Source organism: Pleurodeles waltl, chromosome 8 (assembly GCF_031143425.1).
Source record: "Pleurodeles waltl isolate 20211129_DDA chromosome 8, aPleWal1.hap1.20221129, whole genome shotgun sequence".
NCBI classification, from domain to species: Eukaryota; Metazoa; Chordata; class Amphibia; order Caudata; family Salamandridae; genus Pleurodeles; species Pleurodeles waltl.
In genome coordinates, this window is record NC_090447.1 from 542,685,884 (window position 1) to 542,710,728 (window position 24,845).

The 24,845-nt window shown below is 43.8% G+C and overlaps 1 protein-coding gene across 1 annotated transcript in view; it reads left to right on the plus strand.

Annotated features, from left to right (window-relative positions):
* CFAP47 (cilia and flagella associated protein 47) overlaps positions 1 to 24,845 on the plus strand; it is a 2,216,809-nt gene that overhangs the window by 2,034,633 nt on the left and 157,331 nt on the right. The window lies entirely within an intron of this gene.

Below are 24,845 nucleotides of genomic sequence, written 5' to 3' on the forward strand. Positions count from 1 at the left end.
TCTAATGATTTACTCACTGTAGATAAGGCACCTCTCCCTCCTAGGAGGTTCACCAGGAGAGAGGAGGGAGGTCACTCAGGATACACTCATATATGGGCTAGTGAATGTTTGCTCCCTAGTTAAACATAGCTTAGAAATAAGGGAAACCATTCTGGAGCTAAGACTGGACTTCCTAGTCCAGTCTGAGACATGGGCCAAGGAGGACTCCAACCCTTACTTTGTGTCAGCCTCTCCCATGGGATATAGAGGGCGAGGTTGGATAGGCCTGGTAGGAGGGGAGGCAGGGTGCCTGTACTGTTCATAAGCGAGTTAAATTGCAGTTTAGACCACCATGAATATGATGGTAATGCGTTATGGTTGGAAGGCATCCTGATTTATCATCTACCAGGGCCAAAAAAGTAATTTTTGGAGACCTGACATCAAAATATTGAGCCTCTGACAGCTAGTGATCAATGCGTAATTCTAGGGGATTTAAACTTTTACTTAGAATATGAGAGAGACAGTGATACCCACACTCTCTTGGACTTTGTCTTGTTTTGGCTGGAGTCAAAGGGGTCATATACAGTACTCACACTGCAGGGCATGTACTCAATGACATTTTCTTAAAAAAGGGTTCATCATCTTTTGGGGATGCCTGTAGTTAGATTGGACTGACCACAGCCTTATTCCCTTTGAAGTTAGGTGTGATCAGAGAAAGGAATCTAGGATGAATACCTCTAAACTATGCAGGAACTGGGGTAGAATTGAGAGAGAGGATTTTTTATTAGCCCTTGACAAAAATTGTGGGAGGCTTTGGGGGGAGGAGGGGGGTCAAGGATTATTGGCGAAGGATTTTGACTTCTGGGTTAGGGAAACAGTTGAAGAAGTTGCCCTGTTGAGGGAAGCAAGAATCAGGACCAACAAGAGTGTCTGCTTCGTGGTATACAGAGGAGCTGAAGGTGCCCCAAGGACTATGCAGGAGGCAGGAACAAAAATAGAAACTGTATCTTAGACTGGTAGAGAAAGCAAAGCTTAGGGAAGCTTGGGGAAGATACAAACAGGCTATTAAAGGCACTGAAACATGTTTTTGCAGACAGAATAATAGGAGCGTGGGCGACTTCCCCAAAGAATTGTTTAAAATAGTACGTGCTTTAGCAGCCCCCCCTTATCTCAGGAGATTGAGAACTCACAGATGTTGTTCAACAGGGTTGCAGGGTTCTTTACAGACAAAATTCTCAAGATTCATTCTGAGTTCCTTGCTCTGTGCACAGAATGGATTCTGAAGTTGGAACGGATAGTGGAGTTGATAGGGGGCTGATCTTGGCAACGTTTACACCTTTGACTGCCAATAAGATCAAGCATATTTTAATAGGGACTAATTCCGGCTCACCCGATGACCCATGTCCGCCAAGGGTGTTGAAAATGGCAGGAGAACCCATTACGGAAGTTCTGGAAATAGTGTATGCTGAGGTGATGGAATTGGGGGTGTTGCCTCCCAGATGGAAAGAGGCGATTGTTATACCCCTGAAAAAGAAACCAGGAGGAGACCTAAAAAATCAATGTCCTATTTCCCTCTTGCCCACTCTCGCCAAGATTCTCGAGAGAAGTATTAATCAAGAGCTTGCCAGTTTTCTGCTTGCGTATGATTGCTTGGATCCTTCTCAACATTGGCTCCGAAAAAATCACAGCACAGGATCTGCACTTATTGCCACTATGGATACCATTTGGAGGCAGGTAGTCCAGGTAGGCAGAGCCATTCTGGTTTTACTGGATCTGTCAGCGTCCTTTGATACCATCTCACCACAGTTAATGGTAGAACGATTACATCGGGCAGGTCTAAGGGATAGGGCTCTTGGATTCTGGAAGCATTTCTTCAGGGTAGAACTATCACAGTAAGTTGTGAAGACTTTAGATCAGCTCCGTTTCAGCTCCCTTGCGGGGTTCCCCAGGTGTCTTCCCTCAGCCTGACCCCTTTTAATCTGAATGTGGCACCGCTGGCAAAAATGTTTGGCTCTTTTGCCTTCCAGGTATCTTCTTATGAAGATGATACCCAGATTATTGTTTCAATTAGAGACAACTGGGAAAGAGTGGCGGACAGGTTTCAAACATGTATGAGGGAAGTTAGTAATTGGATGAGTCAGAATAGGCTGAAAATGAATGGGGACAAAACCAAGATTATTATTTTTGGGACAAAGAATTCTATTTGGAACCACGGATGGTGAACCGAGTTGTGTGTGACTGTTCCCACTCCCATTTCTGCAGCTAAGGATCTAGGGGTCATTTGCAACACCGCTTTGACCTGCGACAGTGCATGTATCTGGATGGTCAACATCTTAAAAAAGGTTCTGCCTTTTATACCGCTAGAACTAAGAGCATTGACAGTACTATCACTTATTATATCCAGATTAGATCATTGTAATGCTTTATACTTGAACATAAATTAATCTTCCCTGAATAAATTACAGCTCATTCAGAATGCGGCCATTCACCTGCTGCCGTTTAGAAAGCATATCTCCTTCAAAGCATTGTGCCTGACCCATAAAGCCCTCCCCTCTCAGGGCTCTGGGTATCTGCAGGATGTTCTTGAAGGCTACTCTCCTCCTCCTCGCCTGCTATGGTCTGCGGACCTTAGGTTGGCAGTGGTTCCGCAGTAAAAAAAGCAAAATTAGGTGATAGGGCTTTTTTTTGTGTCTGCTGCCAAACTTTGGAATTCCATACCAGCTAATTTTAGAGATATTACTCCTCTTCTATTGTTTCGTAAACAACTTAAGACTTGGCTGTTTTCACAGTAGTGTCTGTTTAAATTGCATCTGTTATTCTCTTCCTGCTTAGTGCTTCGATACCTTTGGGTCTGAATGCGCTTTAGAAGTACTAAAATACAAATACAAGTCTGATGGAAGGGTGTCTGCTTATGGGTGGAGAAAATCTTTCCAACCTAGGTTTTGTTAGACGTTTGACATAAATTCTGGATTTTCCAGAGAGTTGCAAATTTGAGGTCTGAATTAGTTGACATGAAAGACGGAGTGATTGGTCTTAGTGTTCTGCGCTGAGAGCACTTCTTCTACTAATTATAATACAATCCTCTTCATGCTTTACTATGGCCTTATATCCTGCCTTAGTGGGCTATACCAGCCATTAAGGGCCTGCTCCAGCATTAAAGGCCTGAGCCGAAGGCGAGGGCATTTAACAAGAGAACGAGTCCTTATTGGCCGATATAGCCCAGCTACGAAGGGCTATAAGGCTATTAGAACATGCCACCACTAGAGGACAGAATGTTCTAATAAGTTGGAATCCCCTCGGGCTCCATAAGGCCTTTGTTCACAGCTGTTGCTGTATGAAAAACATTGGCATTTTGAAGCTCCGGGCTTTTCCCAGACATTAGAAGCCCTAAGCACTCAATTGTCTTCAGTTGAGCTCCCAACATTCCAAGGTTCTAATGGCAGATATACATCCATCCACTAGGCATGGCACTTGTGAGTCAAGTCTTGATTTGTGACACTATCACATACTAATGAGTGGGTTTGCGATATATTCCTTCTCTGGAAGCATGCAAAGATAGCTTTCACTAGAAAAGTAAGGAAAAGATAATGTTCTCTAGAAAAGCGAAAAAAAGAAACCTGACAATTAAGACCATTGCTAAAGTGTTGTATTCAATATTTGTATGCATATGTGTGTTTTTTGTGTCCTGTGTGTATCCATGTGTCGTGTGTTTCCTCTTCTGAACATGAAAATGTCTCTTGTAAACAGTTTCTTGAATAATTTTGCAAAATAGTCCTCTTATTGCAGGCCTTAGTTGTTGGTTGTAGTGTGGATGAGGACCATAGAGTAGTGTGATAGTGTTAGTTTTCTGTTGAAGTAGCCACCAATATTGAAATATTGCATTTGTCATGTTTTCATAACCCAGACAACCGGAGCACTTGCTAGTTAGGAACAGAGTGAGAATAATTACTCGCTATCATCCCAAACGATCCCCAAGATATTTTCTGCCACTGGATCTTAAAATAATGTAGCTCCATCTTACCATAATAAGGGTAAAGTGCTTTGTGACTTAGTATGCGCATAATAGATGTACACGCTCAGTTAAAGGATGTGGTTTTCTCACAACAATGTAAATCTTGGAATACACAGGCAATGTTTTAGGAAGACTGTTTGGATTCTGTTTTCACACAGCAAGCTTTCGGTCACCTCTTACTTGCCATACTGGATGACCCTGACACTCAGAATTGCAAATGTCACATATTCGGGCCCTGGCTGCCCAGGGTGGAAGCCAACCAGTCCTGGGCTCTCTTCTCTGGAACACCATGTCACATCATGCCCGGGACAGGGTCCTGTGTGCTCAGAGAGATTTCCCCAGCTTGTGCTGGTTTGAAAGCTTTGACTGGGCCCTGTCGTGAAAGACCCCAGTCTTGGGCTTCATTCCCTTGCCTGCCATGTCTCAGAGTGCCACCAACGGGGGACCCTCAAGCCTGTGGAGGCCTCCCCTGCTTGTTTGGGTTCAGAAGCTTTGCCTGGGCCTTGGCACAGAGCCTGAGTGGACCCAGGGGCAAAAGCCCCAGGCCTTGGTCTCCCTTCTCCATCCTTAGTGTCATAAAGTGCCCAAGACCGGGTCCTACAGGCCGTGGAGGTTTCCCCTCCTTGTCCAGGTTCAGAAGCTCTGACCGGGCCCCAGGCCAGAGTCCCAGCAGGCCAAGAAGTGGAATGCTCAAGCCCTGGGCTCACCATTTCAGCCCACTGTTTTGAAAAGTGCCTGGGACGTAGTCCTGCAGACCCAGTAGGCCTCCTTTCCTTGCTCAGGAAAATAAGCTCTTGCTGGGCCTAGGTCAGAGCTCTGGTGGGCCCTAGATTGGAAGCCCTGTGCTCCCTTCACTAGGCTGCTGTGCCAAAAAATAAATGGGGCGAGGCCCTGGAGGATTGGGGAGGTCACCACTGCTTACCTGAGTTCAGAAGCTCTGATCAAGCTTCTTGAGGGCCCTCGGATGGAAATTGATGGCCCATTCTCTTAAAGTAGCCAAATCCCTTCTCATCTAATTTGTGATGTCTTTTGAATGGATGAATGAGATTTCCAATGACCCTACCTACTATCTAGCGAAACCACAGCCAAGTCAATGGGATTGGCAGAATCTAGCTTGAATCTAGTTTGGCACTGTGAAGAGACATGAGAGGATAAGTGGGGGCCCCTTGGACGGATGGTGAAATACCACTACTCTTAATGTTTTTTCATGTAGCCGGGAAGGTGAGCCCCATGGGTCTCTCGCTTCTGGCTCCAAGGATGACCCACTTTAGGGACAGTGGCAGGTGGTACATCGCATAGCTCTTTTCAAATACACCATAACAGTCGCATCCCTGATAAAATAAGTGAAGAGTTGCTTTCCCTAAATGCCTGTAAACCTAAGTCAGAAGCACATCTCTTAATTCATTGTCCTCAGGTGCCGATGTAAAAAGCAGGTCGTGGCACTCTGAGTTTGAATGCTAAGGTAAAATCCTTGGTGAAGGTGTACAAAGCAAGATGATGTACCCTTTTGTTATGTTTTGGGGTAAAATGTTTGATGTGGGTTGTAAAAGATGGAAGTGGAGTTCTGCACTTAGATGTTGGGGTAAAACCTTACAAGTGACTATAGAAAACATGCAAGTGGTGCTCATGCTTTGGTACGAGGGCAAAACCCATTGATGTCATTGGTATGTGGAGGCTGGGCACAGTAGGCAGACAAATTAAAGTAATTCCAGTAACCTGATAGAGACTTCTAGTTGCAGATTCCTTACCGTAGAATTTTCCCCCAGGGGTCAGACTGGATCCGGAGATTTTTCTTCAAGCAATACCCTTGCGCGTCGGTAGGTGGTGTCTGTCGACTCCGCAGGCGACGTGGTCGCTGTGATGATGTCGGGAGTAGTACATAGATGCCACCCTCGCGCAGTGACGTCAGTTCTTTTCTTTCCGAGCCAAGCGCTGGTCCAGAGAAGAGCTACTCTCGGATATTTTTTGGCCAAATACGACCATTTTGTCGAGTTGTTTTCTTCCTCCAGTCTAATGCTGCGGTCTGTGAACACCGCATGCCTTTTGTGCCGTTATACCCACTCCCTGTGGGATACGGACGCACAAGTCCTGCCGCAGATACCAGATGAAGCCCAAATTAAAGTAATTCCAGTATTCAATGTCAATACCACAGAACACAAACCTTGCCAATATCAATATCACTGTCAAATATCAAGGTGTCCACTGTTGAGAGCGTTGTGGTAGTTGTGGCTGTCCGGAATTAGTTGCTGCTCAAATTTATTTGTTTACTATTTATGACTGAGTTGCGTACTTGCTTTGTTCTTAATGCCTTCACTCACCTCAACGCAACCTGCCCAGTTCAAACTTATTAGACTGTTCTTCCATTGGTCAAAGGATAGGTCACAAACCCACATCCAATGTAATTCTCTGCATGTTTTAGATAGAACCAAAGTCATTGCTAAAAAGCTATTCATTGGCGTCTATCATTTTTCAACTAAAGCTCATAATTTTGATTGAGTGTTCCAATGATCTTTGCATTCTTTAATGGCATTGGCTGTGTCATCAGTAGTGGCACAAGCCCATATATTTTTAGTGTAAGAATTCGATTTTTTATTTGGGGTGGGAAATTTCCTACTTTAAAGAATAATCACAACCCTTGTCAGAATGGACTCTGCAAGTCATTAAGACAACTTGAGCTCAACCTCCGTGATTTATGGCGTAGAGCAGATAGACTTAACTTAGTGCAATGTGTAAAATATTTATGCTGTATAAAAACAGTAATGACGTCAAAATGCAAAACAACAAAAATAAAATAGTGAAAAATAATAAACAAAATTACAAATATCCAATAAGAGAAACTGGAAATATGTTTATTTTTTTTAAGTTTCAAGTAGAAATAACACCAAGAAGCACAAAGCACCAAAAACAGTCTATGGTTGCAGTAGACTAGGGTCTAAGCACAATTTCAGGATGACTGCAATAGGACACAGGTCAGATACTCCAACCATGTTCTTTCTGTTGAGCTATTTTACCTTCTGACTTAGGAGAACACTTCTGAAACTCCCCCCAGGACCTCAGGTGAGACAAATAGAAACGTATATGGTGTCATGCAGAGGCCAACAACAGGTTCCAGTCGAGGTCCAGTTGCCACTGATCAGCTGGGTACTTTCAGGAGAAGGCCTCTTGAAGCTTGTTTTCTCCCTGTAGCCAAAGAGGATATGAGCCAACTGACCCTTGGAGTCCAATTCATTGTCCTGGGCACAAGAGGGAGCAGGTCCTTCTGGGGTTTTACCAGGTCATAGACCGCCAGTACAATCATCTTCTGATCTTCTGCTGGTCAGAAAGTGTTCTGAAATTGGTGCCTGGAGTTGCCACATTTATGCCTGGAACTAACAAGTGGGTGGAAATGACTCCTGGGCATGTGCTAAACAATGTGGTAGAAGTTCCCTGGAGTAATTTTACCCACTTTTGCAACAGTTCTGAAAACTGGTCGAAAAGGCCATGGGTAGGGACATTTTTAAGATGACAGAAGTCTTCAGCCACACTAAACTTGGGCTCCGAGGATTGGGGATGTGTGTGGTGAGCGTACTATGGCAATCCATGTCTAACACCAAAATCCAGTTTGAGTCATGCACTGTGTACCCACAACAAACTTGGACAAGGAGGTTTAGTAGGACAAAATCAGGATCCTCCAGCAACCAGACAGTGGATACCCAAGAAAAGTTTTGGCATCCTGTTTTCTCCCTTTTACTGTCTTACAAGTGTACCCCGCTGTTACATGTCAATCAGGATTTGGACACGGTAGAGTAAAAAAGGATGCCCATAGCCCCCAACAAGCATACTGTGTGGAGTGCCCAGGTGTCATCTCTGCCCATTCAGGTCAGACTATTGTTTGCTCCTGGGAGGTATTTCAAACCTTTTTTTTACACCTATTCAAGGCTGAGCACAGGCTGAGAACTGGCAGAGACCTATAATAATTAGCCCATGGATAGTTGTGCAGGTAAAGGGTAATTTTCTAAAAGTTACTTTTTCTTAATATTTATTAAACATCAGGCTCCACCATTGAATTGGATTTTAGTGACTACTAAAAATAGTGGTGTAAATATTTCTAATTATAATTATTTAATTATTATTTGTCTAGCTGGTACATTTCCGTGATACAGTATTATTATTTTAATCTGTACTCTGAATTTCTACATAGGACAGCTTGGCATGCCACTGTGAAAATAACTTTTAGCGCCTTGTCACTGTAGGGACATGCTAACATTAACTTTCAACATGTTCTTGTGGTGTACAAGGCTTACAGAGGGGTGACTTAATGAGGTTTAAAAGAAAGATTTTTACATGTTAAAAGGGTTTATTTTGACAGGTCATAGCATGGTTGGCACTGTTACAGTCAGGCTACAGTGGTAGGCCCGGAGCCATGTTTGCACTGTCAGTATTATTGAAAGCACAATGGGCCCTGCAATCCAATAGTCACATTTTACTTCCAGACACTAAGATACATTTTGTATTAAATAACAAGAACTTCGAGGCAAGTTAAATAACAACCAGGAATATGCCACTTTGACCATGTCTAAATAGGGAACACAGACATTTTATGACTGGTTAGGAGGAGTTAAGTGCCAGAGTTCTAAAGCCAGCAAAAATAAATGTTCAAGCAAAAGTTAAGAAAGAAAATCTGGGGTGACCATACAGAAAAGGCAGATTTCCTACAGTTAGACTACACCAGATGAGATGCCAAAATGTTTTACGGTTTTTACCACAGCGCAGACGTTTATCTCAGTACCCTTGTTGAAGCTGTACATGTATTTTTAGTATATCTACAATACACCCTCAAGGCACTGCATCTCTCAAAAAATATCAACGATATATTTTCAATGTTTATTTTAATATATTTATTTTACCTTTTGTTCTATGGTGATTTTCGTTTCTAGAGTATTTGGTGGATTGGTTTGCTTCGATTTTTAACATCTGTTCTTTGAAACAATTATAGGTTATGGTAAATGTGTTAACTATTCTTTATAGCCTTGTAATGTTTTTCCTCAACACTAGTCAATTGTTTGAATTCACTCACGTTTCATCCCTTCAGCACTTTGACAAAGGCAGAAGTGACCCGATATTGCTGAAGAGGGAAGGTAACTCAAACCTGTGGGAAGCAGAATGTTCATTGATTAAATAGCAACGTTGTAAAATATAGTTGGAATCGGGGCATCATACTTCCTAAAGCAAAAGGCAAGATGTATCATACACATCCAGAGAACATACAACTACAGATGAAGCACTGCCGCAGGGTACGACTGGAAACTAAAAAAGTCAGTTCTGGCAATATGTCCAAACAGCCCCACACTCCATGAGCCTGTGGCTAGAAAGGTTTCATTTTGGGTTCTCATGTGTGGGTCCTGAAATGGGTCCTGGAACCAATCCATTTCTCAAAGAAATGTTCTAACCTGAAGGCTACTGGGGGATTGTGGCAGAATGCCAGGCCAACCATTCCTGCTTGGCCGCTTTAAGTTCTTTGTCCATGTCTGAATCATTGCTGCATATAGTCTGATAATCTCCTCACATACCCTGCTTGCCCGTTTCTTCCATTTTGCAGAGTAATTTAATATAATATTAACTGCTTGATTTAAAAAAAAAAATCATTTTAAATAGAGTTCTTTTCTGAAACAAAGTTTAATGCCACTGCAAATACACTACATTGTCATGCTGAAAGACATTACTTTTCCTTAGTTTAGAACATTGTTTTTACAGTGCATCATTTTTGTGAGGCAGTACTGCTATTTCAATTATGTGGCCATTGCACAGTTATTATAGTTAGCAGAAGATATACTGCTGTTCTTATTCACTGCGATCGTTTAATTACCTAAGTCGATTCATTTTTTGGCTCAGAGAAAGGCAAATAAGAACAAAGCCTGTGGCACTTTCGGCAGTCCTATGTGCACTTTACAAAATCATTTCTTTTCAGCCAGAAACAAAGGACTTGCTTAGCAGTTTCCGCATCCCCTACTTTTTCTCAAACCTTGAACTCATTGACCCAGATATAAACGTTTATAATAGGACAGATAAAATGCAGGCGGCAACAGTTTACGCATGTAGATTAAATGGTAGAAACGTTATGACCTTTTACAAGAACTTCAGTTGTTAAACAAAATAGGAAGAAACAATACAATTTACCTGCGGTGCCATGGGCAGTTGATGACCGAAAGGACTCTCACAGATTTCAGGGACATAGAAGGTGATGTGCAATGTCCAGCCAATGGACCAGAGCACCGTTACCCATCTCGCAGGGTACTTACACACACCTAGCAGTTCCGTCTTACTAGTATTCAGCTGCAAGAAATGTGAGAGCCAGAACTGAACCGCTAAAAGGCAGTTTGGTAGATGCATAACTGTCCCAGGAGAACAGTGATCCAATCAAGGAAAATCTGAATAAAGCAATTGTGACGTTTGGGAAGAGCCGCCAAGGGATGGAGATATTTAAAAAAAAATTGAGCCTTTAGGTACTCCACAGGAAATGTGTTGCAACTGTGAGCAGAAATGAATTATGACCACCTCTTGTGTACGGTCTCTCTAAATGGAAGCAGACTATGCCAACATCTGCCCTTTTATGCCAACATTTTCTAGCTGAGTTAGCACAATGTCATGGTCAACTGTATCAAAAGCTGCCAATAAATCAAGTACTAGCAAAGCTGCCGAATCTCCTTTGTCTGTGATAGACCGAATCTCCTCAAATATGAGGGTACTGGCTGTTTCCGCACCCCACCTGGCTCTAAACCTAATTGGCTTAGCTAATCATTATCTTTCAGATGGGTAGTTAGTTTTCCGGCCTCTACCTCCTCAGTAATTATAACCTGTAGCTGTAAAAGTGTAAACAGACAATAGCGTGATACAATACTGCTATCCAAATGAGCCTTCTTGATTAGGGGACTTTTCACATCTCTTTCATGTCCCTAGAACAGAGCGCCCTAAGAGAGATAAATTAATCATCTCCCTCATCATTAGCAAGATATCAGGACAACATGATTGTGAAAATCGAACTTGGGCATTGATCATCTAGCGAACCCAATTGAGCTTTCTTCAATGATAATTCAATCTCCTTAGGTTTCAGAATGTTACTGGAGAACCACATGGGACAGATAATGTGATCTCTTATAGAGGCCATGTGCTTAGGTCGAGGGGGCAGAGAATGTTTAATTTCTTCGTAGATTTTATGTGTTTTAGAGACAGTGATTAGCCAAATGATCCCAAAATGTTGATCTAATGTGACTAGTGATGGAAAGAACTGAGGTGAAATCAGAGCATGAATAGATCAAAAAAGATCCCTACTAGGGCTGCATGAAACATTTATCACTGCTCAAACATATTGCAAATTAGCCTGGAAAATCTCCCTCTAATATTGTTTTGAGTGATGTTTGTATTGTGAGAAATCATTCTCATCATAAGGAAGGCACCATTTACGTTATCTTATTATTATTATACATTATTGGGTGTTTCTGATGCCAGACCATCCCTTTAATAAGCTTCTAATAAGATATTACAAGCAAGTAGTGACATCATCCTATCCCCGTCAGATTGGAGAGCTCTTCTCCTTTTTCCTCTGCGACTTCATTGGATTTTCTGGTAGTGGCTGTCCATCCAAAACTATGAAGCTCTGTGAGTAACTGCTAGCTGCCCTGTCACACACCTTCAATCTGCCGCAGTAAGTCTTAGCCTCTTTTGCAGCTTAAATCTGGGTGTGTAGACTATGGCTTTCTCGGTTTTGAACCTGTAGGCAATGCTATGCCCAATTAATTATAAGCCATTTTTTGTCTCTTGTATAACCCTTTTGCTCTTCATCAGTTTGGACTGGACTGAAAGATTTGCTTGTATGTGAACTTGGTTGAGGCACAATCAATCTACGCTGTCTCATTAACTTCTGGCTGATACCCTCCTCTGTAGATAGATATTTACATAACTATTTCAGAGGATCCAGATGACAACTGCGCACAGAATTTTTCAGACTTATCCATCCGTTGTCTACTCTCCTTCTCATAGCTGATAACTTGTTACTTCCCTCCTCATCTCTACCCAGGAACTACGGGGCTACCACGCACACTTCGATGCAGCCTGTGACTGCACTTGGGGCACTGGGCACACCTTGGCCACCACAGCACACGATCTGTGGGGAGGCCACGATCCCCTTTCAGTGTTGCTACGGCTATGGTGGTTCATTAAAAATCAGCATCCAACGGCATAATTATTATTGATCATTGTAAATGGGCAGGAAATGTGCCAAATTATTTTAATAAATGCTTGTTGTAATGGAATAAGAGCTAGCACATTTGAGTGATGTAATGTGATGTATGGATTCTTCCCTCTTCATAGATATGCTCTGCAGTTGACTGTTACATTGCAGTCAACACCACAAGTCATATAGATATTCCACGTAGGAACACATCGGAATGCATTAGGACATTATTATTCTCTATCATGCGGCACAAACCTCACCATGCATGCAAACAATGATGTAACCACAGGATATAACTCAGTCTTTGTAAGACAGGAGAAAGACTGAGGGGGAAGAAAGTCAGTTGCCTAAAGATCTCATAAATGTGTCTTCGGTGTCTTTGTCAAAGGACACCAGATTAGGTGCTCGATAAGTGTCTTCACAAGGGGGGATTACAGGTTTTTAGTGGTAGGGAAGTTGGGGCTTAATTCAGTCCTTTCAATTTTCTTTCTTGGATTTAAATAAGCAAAAAAGACGTGATTCTCTTCTGTCAATGTCCCACTGTGATGTGAAGATCCTATTCAGATAGGAGGGTAGTTTAGGGTAGATGACTTTCTATGTAATGAATGAGATTTTTAAATTGATCGTGGCTTCCAGGGCTACCTAATGGGTCTCTCTCAGGATGGGTGTAACCTGATCATATTTATTTGCTCTATTGACCAGTTAAGGGAATGTGTGAAGTATGGCTGGAGTTGGTAGTGATGTATGAGAACGTCCAGCTAGGAATGTGTTACTCACAATGCAGTGAAGGAGGTTTGACCAAATATCTAAGTCAAGAAGAGGTTATATAACTTTTAGTTTAGATGAAATAAGATAAGTGCTTTTTTGGTGAGGCTTCAGAAGTATGTTGAAGCAGTGCTAGATGGGCCCAACAGGCAACTATTAGATGATGGTTAATGGTTTATCATAGAGGATGCATGCATGTAATATTCTTAAATGTAAAACAATTTCCAGCCAATTATGAATCGGCGCTGTAGTGTCTTTGGGGTAGAGCTGAAGGATTTTAGTTTTGGCAGAGTTGAGTTTAAAACAGGAAATTGTCCCACAAACATCCAACACTGAAAACATATTCTTGCTAGCCAGCAGTTGCATAGCTTCCAACAGCTCCAGCTGGAAACACCATGCGCTGTCTAACTGTAATGCAATGGGGCCAGTCCTTAACCTAAAGGATTTCTAAGTAACATGTAAAGCCATGCAGCTAAACATCTTCACGCTAATGTCAGAACAGTTTGGTGAACAAGACATGGCCTGTAGTTGAACTCTGTCCACATCTATTTTCTCACACAATTAAGTCTTAGGAAAGTACCATGTCCACATACCATATAGGCCATGGCAATGGTCCGTCACCTCTTGCCAAACTCTTCTGAAGATTTAAGAAAATAATTTACTAGCCAGAGCTACTCTAATTAGAAAGTGTTCTCTGCATTGTGTGAATACAAATATTGAACTCAGAATACCTCTGCCTAGCTGGTTTACATTTAACTTGGAGTTGGGATTCTGTTCTTCCAGGTTGCTTTGAAAAGTTAATAATTTTAAGAACATAGGGTGTTTGCCCTTTATTTATGTTCATTACATGTTGTGCAACGTTTTTATAAAGGTGTAAATATGTGTTACATGATCAGACAGATCCAACTGGAGGCTTAGCTCATGGAGTTCCACAAAGCGTTCACTACATCTCATTTCTGAAATATTTCAAGTTAACCATTGACACCTTGCTACTTTGGCAGTTGTTTCAGTTAATGAATGGGTTTACATAGTCACTGTCCTGACATTGTTTTTACCAATATGGGTTAGTCTTTTGTATTGAACCCAGAAATCCACCTGAAAATGTCTTAGTTTCATGTAAATAATGAACTGTTTATTCTATCTTTCTTTTCTGAGGACTCACATGAACTAGGAGGTGGTACCATGCAGCCTGCACCAACATGGTACCGCTCTGGAAATGATAAATGAAGCTGCATTTAAGTGTGCCCCAAGTGTGCTGATGTCAGTTCCTTCCTTTAAACGCTTTCACATGTGGATTCATAGCTGCAATCCTCTTTTTTGTTAACTTTTTGAAGTGAATCTTTCCTTCACCATTTTCCAGTGTGAGAAGGAACGTACTGCCCACCCCTCCCCCCTAAGACAACATGATTTAATCTTTGTAGGGACTGTTGCAAACAGATGACCATGAGAGATCCTCAGGAGGTCTGTCCCTGGTGACTGGGTTCGGCACATGTCTCTAAGGCCGGCAACAACTGCACCCAGATGAATTTGAAGACCATTTGTGAAAGCCCCCCGAAGTCCACCTCTAGCCAAAGTTGAAAGTGTGTGCCCGCTCCCAAAGTTGTTTCTGTGGCAAATCACCTTCATGGTGAAAGTCTTGTGGTAAGTCCAATAAGAAACGTACAAAGTCCAAGTGGGACTCAGCCCCTTCTGACCACTCTTGTTCTCTGTAAAAAATACAAGGGTATCACCATAGCTCCAGATCTTGCTTCCATTTCACTGAGAAGCCATTTCCATCTTTGGGCTTGAAGCACCCGGAATTCCTGGATCTGTCAGTGAGTCAGAGCACATCAAAGCCTTTTGAGTGACCATGCTGAGAATCATTGACACACTTCTGGCTCCTTCTGGCATGCCTTTGGGCCCCAAGGACCCAAAGTGGCCTCCAGTTCGGTTACTCCTAGTGGGTCTGCCCTCAGTGCCAACTATGCCCCAGAGGCCACCTTGGGTCATCCATCAGCATCAATGCTGACTTAAGGTGTGGCACCGAAGAATGGACCAGTCCCACAAATGCGGACACCACCAGCATTAGAATAAGAGCTGCAACCCCTATTGGTGTCAGACTCCAAATTCATCTTGACTGAGGCCGCACCCAAATCCCAATGTGGTACAGCCAACCCTCTATCCCTCCCCAGCTAGATATTAAAGTACATCTATTTCCATCATGATTTGGAAGACTGTTACCTCCCTATCATGGCGCTAAAAACAAATGTCCTCAAGGATGTCCTTCAAACTGGCCAGGCATCGACCGAAACCTTTCTACCCTTTAATGAGGCCCTCATGGATAGTCTGCTGCGCACTTGGGTGTTTTGGCCTTCTGGTTAATCGACAGGTTGCCTGTCACCATAGACTAACTACAGGCACCCTTGACCTTTAAACTCAGGATCCAAATCCTTAGAGTTTGGTTGTGCAGGTGTCACCAGCAGAGTTAACCTGAACACCTTTCAGGCGATGACTCCTGTCAGAGAGTATAACTAATGGAAACATTTGGCAAGAGATTGTTCTCCTTGGCCAGCCTTGCATTTAGATTGGTCAACACCAGCTGACATCCTGAACGCTATACCCAGGCACATAGGGACATGGTTAGCGAGATCTTACCATCAGTCCTGGAAGACTTGCAGGTTTCCTTAGCCCAAACCATTCAGGATGGCAGGGATGCAGCCAAGTTAATCATTTGCTTGGCGCTAGACACTATGGACTGCCTAGGAATGCTATTGGGATAAGCATGATCCTGAGGTGTCATGAATGGATGAGATCCACAGGCTTCCTATGGGATGTCCAGGTATCCTTAATTGACAAGATCTTTCAATTGTGCCTGTCTGTTTACTGAACAGGCAAACATGGCCCTGGAGCATTTTAAGGAGAGCCAAGCTATGGCACTCTCATTGGGCCTTTGGACACCACCAGTCTGGCTATCCCTCTCAACATTTTTTCCCTTTTCTGGGGTATGCCGGAGACTTGGTGTATCAATAATGTCAGGCCCATCCACCCGTACAAAAGATCTCCCATCCTTTTCAAGGTCAGGGCCATGGGCCCAGCAGACAACTGCCAGGCCATCAGGGACAGAGTATGTCCCAAGCCCTGGACCCTCCGTCCATAACCTGAAAACCTCTTTAGTGCACCCCTAGTGGTACACAACCTTTCACGAGGAGGCAGGGTCAGTCACTTCCCTCCAGGATGACAGAGCATTACATCTGACAAATGGGTCCTCCAAATTGTTCAACAAAGTTATACCCTGCCATTACTTTTTGACCCACTACATCAGAGCAGCACCCAGAAGACCATCTCTCCATTTTGCATCTGGATTTCTAGGCTCTTTTGGCCAAAGGAGTCATAGAGATGGTGTGTGCCTTAGAAGTAGGGACTGGATGTTATTCCTGCTACTTTCTCGTGCTAAAAGAGGAAGGTCTTCGCCCTCTCAACACCTTCCTGTGCAAGGACACATTCAAGATTCTAAGTCTTTCCCAGGTTCTTTCAGCCCTGGATCTTGAAAACTGGATTGTGGTATTGGACCTGCAGACCGCCTAAGTTCCCTTCCCCATTCTGCAGGCCTACAGGCACTACCTGCAGTTCAAGTTGAGCCATGAGTATTTTAAGTTTGCAGTGCTCCCTTTCTGGCTCACCATTTCATCAGAGGTCTTCACAAAGGTGATGACAGCGGTCACTGTCAATCTATGGAGGTTGAGGGTACCAGTCTTCCCTTATCTCAATGAATTGCTGTTGAAGATGGGCTCCCCACAGTTAGTCGTGGATCACCACCATATGACAGCAAACTTTTGACATCACTGGGGTTCTCAATCAACCTGCCAAAGTCACACCTGACTTCGCAGGGGCTCCTTTCATTGCAGCTATCATGAATACGGTTTAATTTCAGGCCTGAAAGTTTCTGAAGTTTCCTGATGTTTCAACCTCTGCCCTGGGTTTCAGTAAAGATGGCACTGACCCTTCTTGTCCTGCTTGCCTCCTACATCCTTCTTGCTGACGATGCCTGATGGAATATGATGGTTTTGCAGTGGAATCTGAAGTCTGTGTTCCCAGCATTAGGTGAACCTGTTGGATTCCATCCAACGATCAGAGGAGACTGCAAAAGATCTGCAGTGGTAGCTCTTCAACCACAGTTGGACCAGCATCAGTCTCAACTTCCTACCTTACAGAGAATTGACAACGGAATGGGACACATCACTTCGGGGTTGGGAAGGCCATCTGGGAGAGGTAGAGTAAAGAGGACTCTGGTTTCCTGCAGAGTCCTGCCTCCACATAAAAATGTTGGAGCTGCGGGCAATTCGCTTGGCAATGAAGGCCTTCCTGCTGACCATCAAGGGAAAGTTGGTTCTGGTTCTCTCACACACCACCACCACCATTTGGTACTGCAACAAGCAGAGCAGGGTGGGGCCTGGTCCCTATGCCAGGAGGCTCTGCTCCTCTGGCGCTGACACAGCACTCAAGTCAGTTCCCTGGTGGCACACCACCTGGCAACATCTTTAAACGCCAAGGCAGGCAAGCTCAGCTACCAATGCCTAGTGGATCAGGAATAGCAGTTACACCGAGAGGGTGGTGTTGTGCATTTTTCATTAATGGGGAGAACCCTGGCTTGTTTGCTTTGCCACCACTGAGAATGTACAGCATCAACACTTTTGCACACTGTTATTCCCAAGTAAGCTCTCCCTTGGAGATGCATTGTGCATGCAGTGGAACATGGGACTCATGAGCGCTTTCCTGCGGCTACCTCTCTTGCCCAGAATTTTCAAGATCATCAGGAATGTCTGGGCCCAAAACATCCTAGTGGTTCTGGATTGGGCCAGGACAATGTGGTCCCCAGAACTTTGGGTCTTGAGCATCTGTCTTCCAATCAGCCTGCCACTTCTGGATGATATTCTGCCTTAGCCTTAAGGCATGCTATTTCACCACGGCCTGTGCAATCTACACTTCCATGCATAAAGATTGAGCAATGGTAATTGATCTCTTTCCACCCTCCTTCCAAAGTTGTTGATGTGATCTGGCATCAATGTGTCCATCTACAAAATCAGTGTATGCTGCTGGATGCTGGGATAAATATGTGGGTTGGTGCAGTAGTTTTCAGACAGATCTTTTGCAGCCTAATCTGTTGAATGTTCTGCGGCTTGTTCTGTCTTTGGCTTAGTAAGGTCATGGTGGTGTGGGCATTGTTTAGGGTTTCTTTTTAGCCGCTTTGGCATTTTCCATTTACCAGACAAGCCATCTTTGCTCAAATCGCTTGTTGTGATACATTTTCTATAATGATTGCAACATGTTTCTGCCAAAGTCCTTTGTGATACTGCAGTGGTACTTGAATTTATTCCTCAGTTTCCTTGTCTGTTCCCCTCTCGAGCCACTGCCCAGTTGTCTATTGTGCCTCCTTACCTTGAAAATTGTCTTTCTGGTTGCGATAACATTGGCACGCTGGGTAAATGAGCTTAAGGCCCTCTTGGTCCAGCTTCCTTATACCACCTTTTTTGGACAAACTGATGTTACGGACTCAAGCAGCATCAGCAATCCTACCAAAGGTGGTGACGCCTTTTCATGTCAGGTAAAACATCAATGTTCTGACCACCTTTGTACCATCTCAACCCTTGAAAGTGGAAGAGACACAAAATATTATTGCTTTAACAGTCATGTCTGACAGGAAGGGCATTGTGCCCGTTGCAGGACCTTTTGATCCGAGGCATTCCACATACCCGCCACCTTGTGAGGTACTGCTCTGTATCTAATTCACAAGATGAGGACTGTGCGGTTAGAAGTATCCATCAGAAGACCAAGTTACTTGCCTTAATGCTCTTTCTGGTGTATACTCTAACTGCTAATTCTACACCGCTCTCTCCCAACTCCTCGTTCTGGAATGGTATCCATTACCATCTAAAAAAAGGTCTAAATTTAGGAATCCGATTACTGGGTGCTTCAATCTGCTGTTGGGCACCACGTCTGAGGGCACAGACACACATGAAACAAATTGACTTCAGCGTGCATGGGTGGCATTTGAATACAGCTCCCTTTATCACTTCCGTAGCAGAACGCCATTGGTTTCGAGCTGTATGGCACCACCTACTGGTGAACAGGAGCACTGCTTTGAGTTTCCAGACCAAATTGGTGCCTGGGTGTATTTACAAAGCGAGGAATTTGTGATTCAGTAACAGTATCCGCCAGAAAGAGAATTACTGAAGGTATGTCACTTGTTCGTTAGGCAAATTGTAGATTTTTATCACAAGAAGATAAATCCTTTGATTAAGCCTGGGTAGCTTTTCTGTTTTAAAAACAAGTTGAGTGTCTTTCGATGTCTAGAATTACAAAGTGAGATTATCAGACAGATAACTTAAAGATGACAACAGAGACCTTCAAATAATGTGTTCACTTATGTTATTGTTTTAAATGTTTATATGACCTTAATTGGCACATACCAAGCAAATAAACTTGAATGGGAAACTTGAGCTACTCTTAGGTCAAAAAACAATTGTAAGGAAAACCAGGACCAACTCCTTTAAAGGTTGTATGTTGTTTCATGCCACAATATTGTAAAAAATATATATTTCCATAGGGTTTTGCAGCCACTTATGTCAGTTTTTGAGCAAGCACTATAGCCTTTTTCATGTCGTTAAGATGATTGTTTAGAAGAACTTGAAGGACCACCACTGTCATCGTCGTACATACCTTCAAAAAGAAATGTGTTGAATCAAGTGAAAGAGATAATCCAAAGTTTAGTGAAGCAGACTTGTAGACATCCTTTTCTTAATTTCATTAGTTAATCTTATTTTTTAAATACAAGTTCATTATCAAGTTTTCAACAATACCATTTACATATTGTGCAGAAACAGTAAAACATCCAGCCATCGGAGAGACAAAGGAGCCTTTATGTCTCCCCATAAACCATCAAGTAAAGCCCCTCTCATGTAGGGGTGGGAGGGAGCGGTCCCGTACAAGGCATAAGCATGCCTGACAGTTTTTAACTACATTATAGTCTGTATCACAACTACAAAAGATAACTGTCAATTGTTCACAGCTCACAAAACGTGCCCATTCTTAGCCAGTGCAGGTATCGTCCCCGTGTTCCTCCTTCTTCACCCCTATTGAACTGAATCCTAAATATTTCAAGAAAATTACAAACCAAGAAGATAAAGCCCCTCATCTAAGAAATTCCACCCTAATGTGTTACACTAGTATGGTGTCCCCTCAACGTAGAATTAAAATGGAGATTTAGAACGGAAAGTAAAATCAAGAAGTTTGATATCCAGAGGGCAGGGGAGCTCTTAGTCCATGTTGACATCTCGTCAACCCCAGATAATCTGGCAAGCAATTGGATTCGTCCCTTCAGCTAATTTACAGCTCATCCATGGGCTAGAAATGTGCCCCTTATTACCTCAAAAATGGACAGTCAGACCTCTACTGTATAAACGATTTTTTCTAGGAGGCCATTTGAAACATTTCTCTCAGCTATACTTCGTCCATGGGGAAAATGTAAGTTTTCCAATTGTAAAGAATGCAGAGCTTTGTGGCAGATATGGCTGTGGCAGACCCCCGCTCGTGTTGTGGAGAAAGTTCTGGGTAGAGTGAAAATTAATGGAACATCACTGTTGAGACTCCCAATTCCCCTTCAATCTCTAAATGGTGTTTCAATTCCTCCCATATGTCTGACCAGTAGGGATGGAGTTTCTGGCACTCCCATAGTATGTGGACTATATCACAGTCTTCCCTAGAACAATGCCAGCATCAGGAGTCGCCTGTGATCTTTTCTTGTTTCAATCTGTGTGGGGACCAGTGGCAACTGTGTAGTATTTTGTAGTACCCCAGTTTGTCGAGACTCCAGGAGATATGTGTGGTGTGCTGTGTAGAAGTTCAGCTCAATCTTCATCTTGGTAGTCTACTTGTAGTCTGGAGGTCCACCACTCATTCAGGTGGGACCAGACCCTCACATCAGTGAGTGTATTGTGCAGTCCCAAGACCACTCCTTTACAGGTTCCTCATGTTTTCAGGTAATGCTGCATAGGGCATTGTGAGCGAGTGACGAAGTAAGGACCTAGGGGTGAGAATAGGCAGTGAGTCAATTGGAGATTTTTCTAGGATTAATTCAGTGTAGGCTGATGAGCTTTGTGTGTTTCGGTGAAGCACAGTAACCTGCCCCCTGATAGTAAGTAGTCTATCAAGCTTACACCTTTGTCACTAAATCATTTACAGTAGGGTTCATGGTTATTGATTTTTATTTTACCATTACCCCAAAGTGGTGCTTTCACATGGAGCCTATCGTCTGTTGTCAGTATGCAATGTGCCTTCTGCTGTGCATAAACAGAGGCCCACAGAACTTGGTGTGTTTTTATGAGTGGTTGCTTATTTTGTGAGTAGAACATACTCAGTCCACTTCCTTTGCCTAGCAGTGTGTTTTAGATGGTGGCCCACCTTGGCTGTTCCTTAGTGATATGGAGAGAAAAGCACAGGAAGGGCAATTGGAAAGATAGCCAGGTGAAATCTGGATGTGGTAACCTAAGAGCCTTTCAGGCTACACTGGCGTATAGCTTGTCCCTTTTCAGTCAGGGTTTCCGACCTCCCCAGAGAATTTACTTTAACATGCGAGAGAGGTCTAGGAGTATTGTTTATACAATCATGAGCGGGACCTTGGCAAAGATATATTTTATTCTAGGGGCCATGTTCATTTTAATGATTTGTGCCATACTTCATAAGGGGAGGTTGTGAGCCATCTTTTCTCCATGTTCTGTCAGAGCTTCGTCAGTTATCTTTCATGACATTAGAGAGAACCGGGTTCTGTAGAATGCCTTGGTAAATCATGTTAGGTGATTTACACTGAATTGTGAAAGGTCCCAGGACAGCTTTAGTGGAGGAGTGGGTCAGTGGTATGGCTTTGCATTTACACCAATTGGTGCGATGACCAGAAAAGTTGAAAAATCTGGAGATCTAGGTAGTACGGTGGGCCATAAACTCCATCAGTTGGGACAGAGTTTATAGGATATCTTTGGTGTAAAATAACACTTTTAGCTCTCCGGCTGGGGTGGGATGCCCTTGATCTCTTGATGCTGATGAATGGCTACGGCCAGTGGTTCCAGGACTAAGACGAATGGCTTCAGGGAGAGTTGGCACCCTGCCTTGTTCTTCTGGCTGTGTCAAAGGGTTATGATGTATGACCATTGCAGGAGACCACTGTCGAGGGGAAGGTGTAAAGCCATCTGACTTTAGATAGAAGTTCTGGGTTAGAGCTCTGAAGAGATGTTCTTTGTTGCTTACACAGGCATAAATGGAACCAACTACTAAGGTGAGGTTTTGTATACTAGCCTTGAGAAGTATGTAATAACCAGCTGATTCAGGCCACGTTTTATATACCCTTGGCACCGGTCCCTTCCGTGCAAGGATAATGATGCCACATTTCCAGTGTGCCAGGATGAAGATGATTTAATCCTGTCGCACTAGTTATTGCAAATATGGTATTCCCTACTTCACCAGTCTCAACGTAACTTCTCACTTTCTGCTTGGGATAGGTGTGTCTTTTAAATAAGGGTGATATCAGGTCAGAGTTTATCGAGGTAGGACAGGACCTTTTTGCATTTTAAGTAATGGGTGAGACCATTAATGTTGAGCGTGAGTATTTTGAGGTTGCTGGGGAAAGTCATGTCAAGTATACTGAGGGGTGTCCCGCTGACCTCTGCCTGGTAATGGGCTGTAGTAGAAGGGGGAATGAGCCCTCAAGGTTGCAATATCTTGGGTAGGGGCTTTACTCAAGGTTGTTAATTTGTAAATCAAGCAGTCGATAAGGTATGGGCAATGTACTTACAGACACCCCTCAGCTGGTAGAGGTTGCAGGCTTCGATATATGGTGACTGAGGACTAGGGCAGGAAGGGAAGATAGGAAAGAAAAAATGTGTGAATCTTTTTTCTCTAGTGAGATGGTGAAAGCTAAAGGATAGCCCTGTTCTCTTGCCATGGTGTAAGAGTTTGTGAAAGTAAGTAGTGAAGAGAGTGTAAAATCACTGTAGAAAGATATTGAGTGTGGTGTTAAGTAGCCCTGTTTAGGTGGGAGGCAGTAGAGGTCCATGCATAGTAGTAGGGGCTTGAACATGTTGTGCCAGAGTACCTGCATCGGGTGCTAAAGGTGGGTCTGGGACAATGTTGTCTGACCTTGGATATCTGATGTACCCCGTTGCAGGGGCAGGATAGACTTCAAATATAACCCCAAATGTGTTGTAAGGTGTGCAGTAATTAATCTACCTTGCATTTAGCAACAAAGGGAAGAGGAAGTGGCTCTGAAGCTTGGAGCAGCTGCTCTTGCCCTAGGGGCATATAAGGGTAAGGTTGCCATCAGTTCAGTCTTTTTTCAGCGAGGAACGTACCTTGTTCCTCGGAGGGGGCAGCCAACCTTTGCACTTGTATGCCAGTACTGGCAGCCAGATCCTAGCAACTGCTTCCAGCACGTCCATCTCTTGTTGTACAGTCTCCTGTCTAATAAGTGATCAGCTTATTAGGTGATGGTCACTGGTCCAATGGATCGGCTGTATCCATGGCTTCCTTTGATAGTGTTTCGAGAAATTGTTCCAAATGACTGTTGCGGTCAAATTCCTTGGTGCAGCCATTCTTGGAGGTTAAAATTCGGTTGGATCCAGCAGGTGATAGACCACATCCATGTGTTTCAGTCAGAGCCTTAGGGAAAAGAAACATTTACCTTGTGATTTTGAGGTTTTCCCCATCACTGACTTGGTAAAGAGTAGCTGATGGGCAGACTTAGACATGGATGGAGGCTATGTGTGGTCAGCAACAGGAGAACAGACACCCCTTGCAGCAGCAGACGTGCCAGTATGAGTACAGAAAGGGAGCAGTACTCATGAAAGTGTACCACTGGCAACACAGTTGTAGTCCCTATGTGTATACAGAAAGGGATATCTGGGCATGAGTCTTAGGCCAATAAGCAGAGCTGTGGTGCATTAGGTTTCATAAAGGTTCTGGAAGATGCCATTCTACTGTGACTGGCAGTATGGCCAGGGCCTCTGGACTGTAGCCAGTGCAGACACATTGGCATCAACCAGGCCTCCCATGGGCTCTGCAGGTAGGGTCCTATTAACACCAAGAATACAGGTCTGGTATGTGTTGCAGGAGAGCAGGGCGATCTCCCGGTATGGGCACTCCGATACAGGGTAGTGTGAGTGGCAGGTTACACATTTATTTATGCTGTATTTCCTAGCTGCGTTGGCGGGGTGTAGATGGGGTCTATGTCCCTTGGTACCTGTCTGTTAATGGTGAAGAGGAGAGGCTTCCACTGAAGATAAAATACAGTGAATGCAACAAGGTCGCACCAGCACGGGGGAGAAGGTTGTGAAATGCAATCTGAGCTAACTATGGGCATAGAAAGTTTCTCCAAGCTGTGGTCTTAAGGCGGCAGCTGTCTTATCACCTAGTGTGCAGTGCTCAGTCCTTTTTCTATTGTGATTACTGCCACCAAGCTCAGGCAATTCCATCCTCTGCTCTGTATCCGGCTCCGGGGCCCAATCTGTGGTGTAATGAAACTTGTGGAGGCCCCCTGCCAAATACATGGAGGGGGACCCCGCAACCCAGCCTACCATCTTTCACTTTTGCGGAGGGTGTCCCCCTGGAGCTCAGGGCCCCCCTGCATGGCTGGGGCTGTGGGGCCTTTTATTACACCAGTGGGGCCATTTGGTCAGTGTAGATGTTAGTGGAGACCTGGAGGCATGTGCCTTATCAAGGGCCTCATGCAGCGAGCCGTTGGCATCTTTGTTAGCGGCTCTTGTGGTGGCTCGGCCACATGTCCCTGGGCCGTGTGGGCTGCTGATGTGAGCCAGATTGTGCTGGCCTCATTGGCTGGTGTGTTCGAAGTTTGTAGGC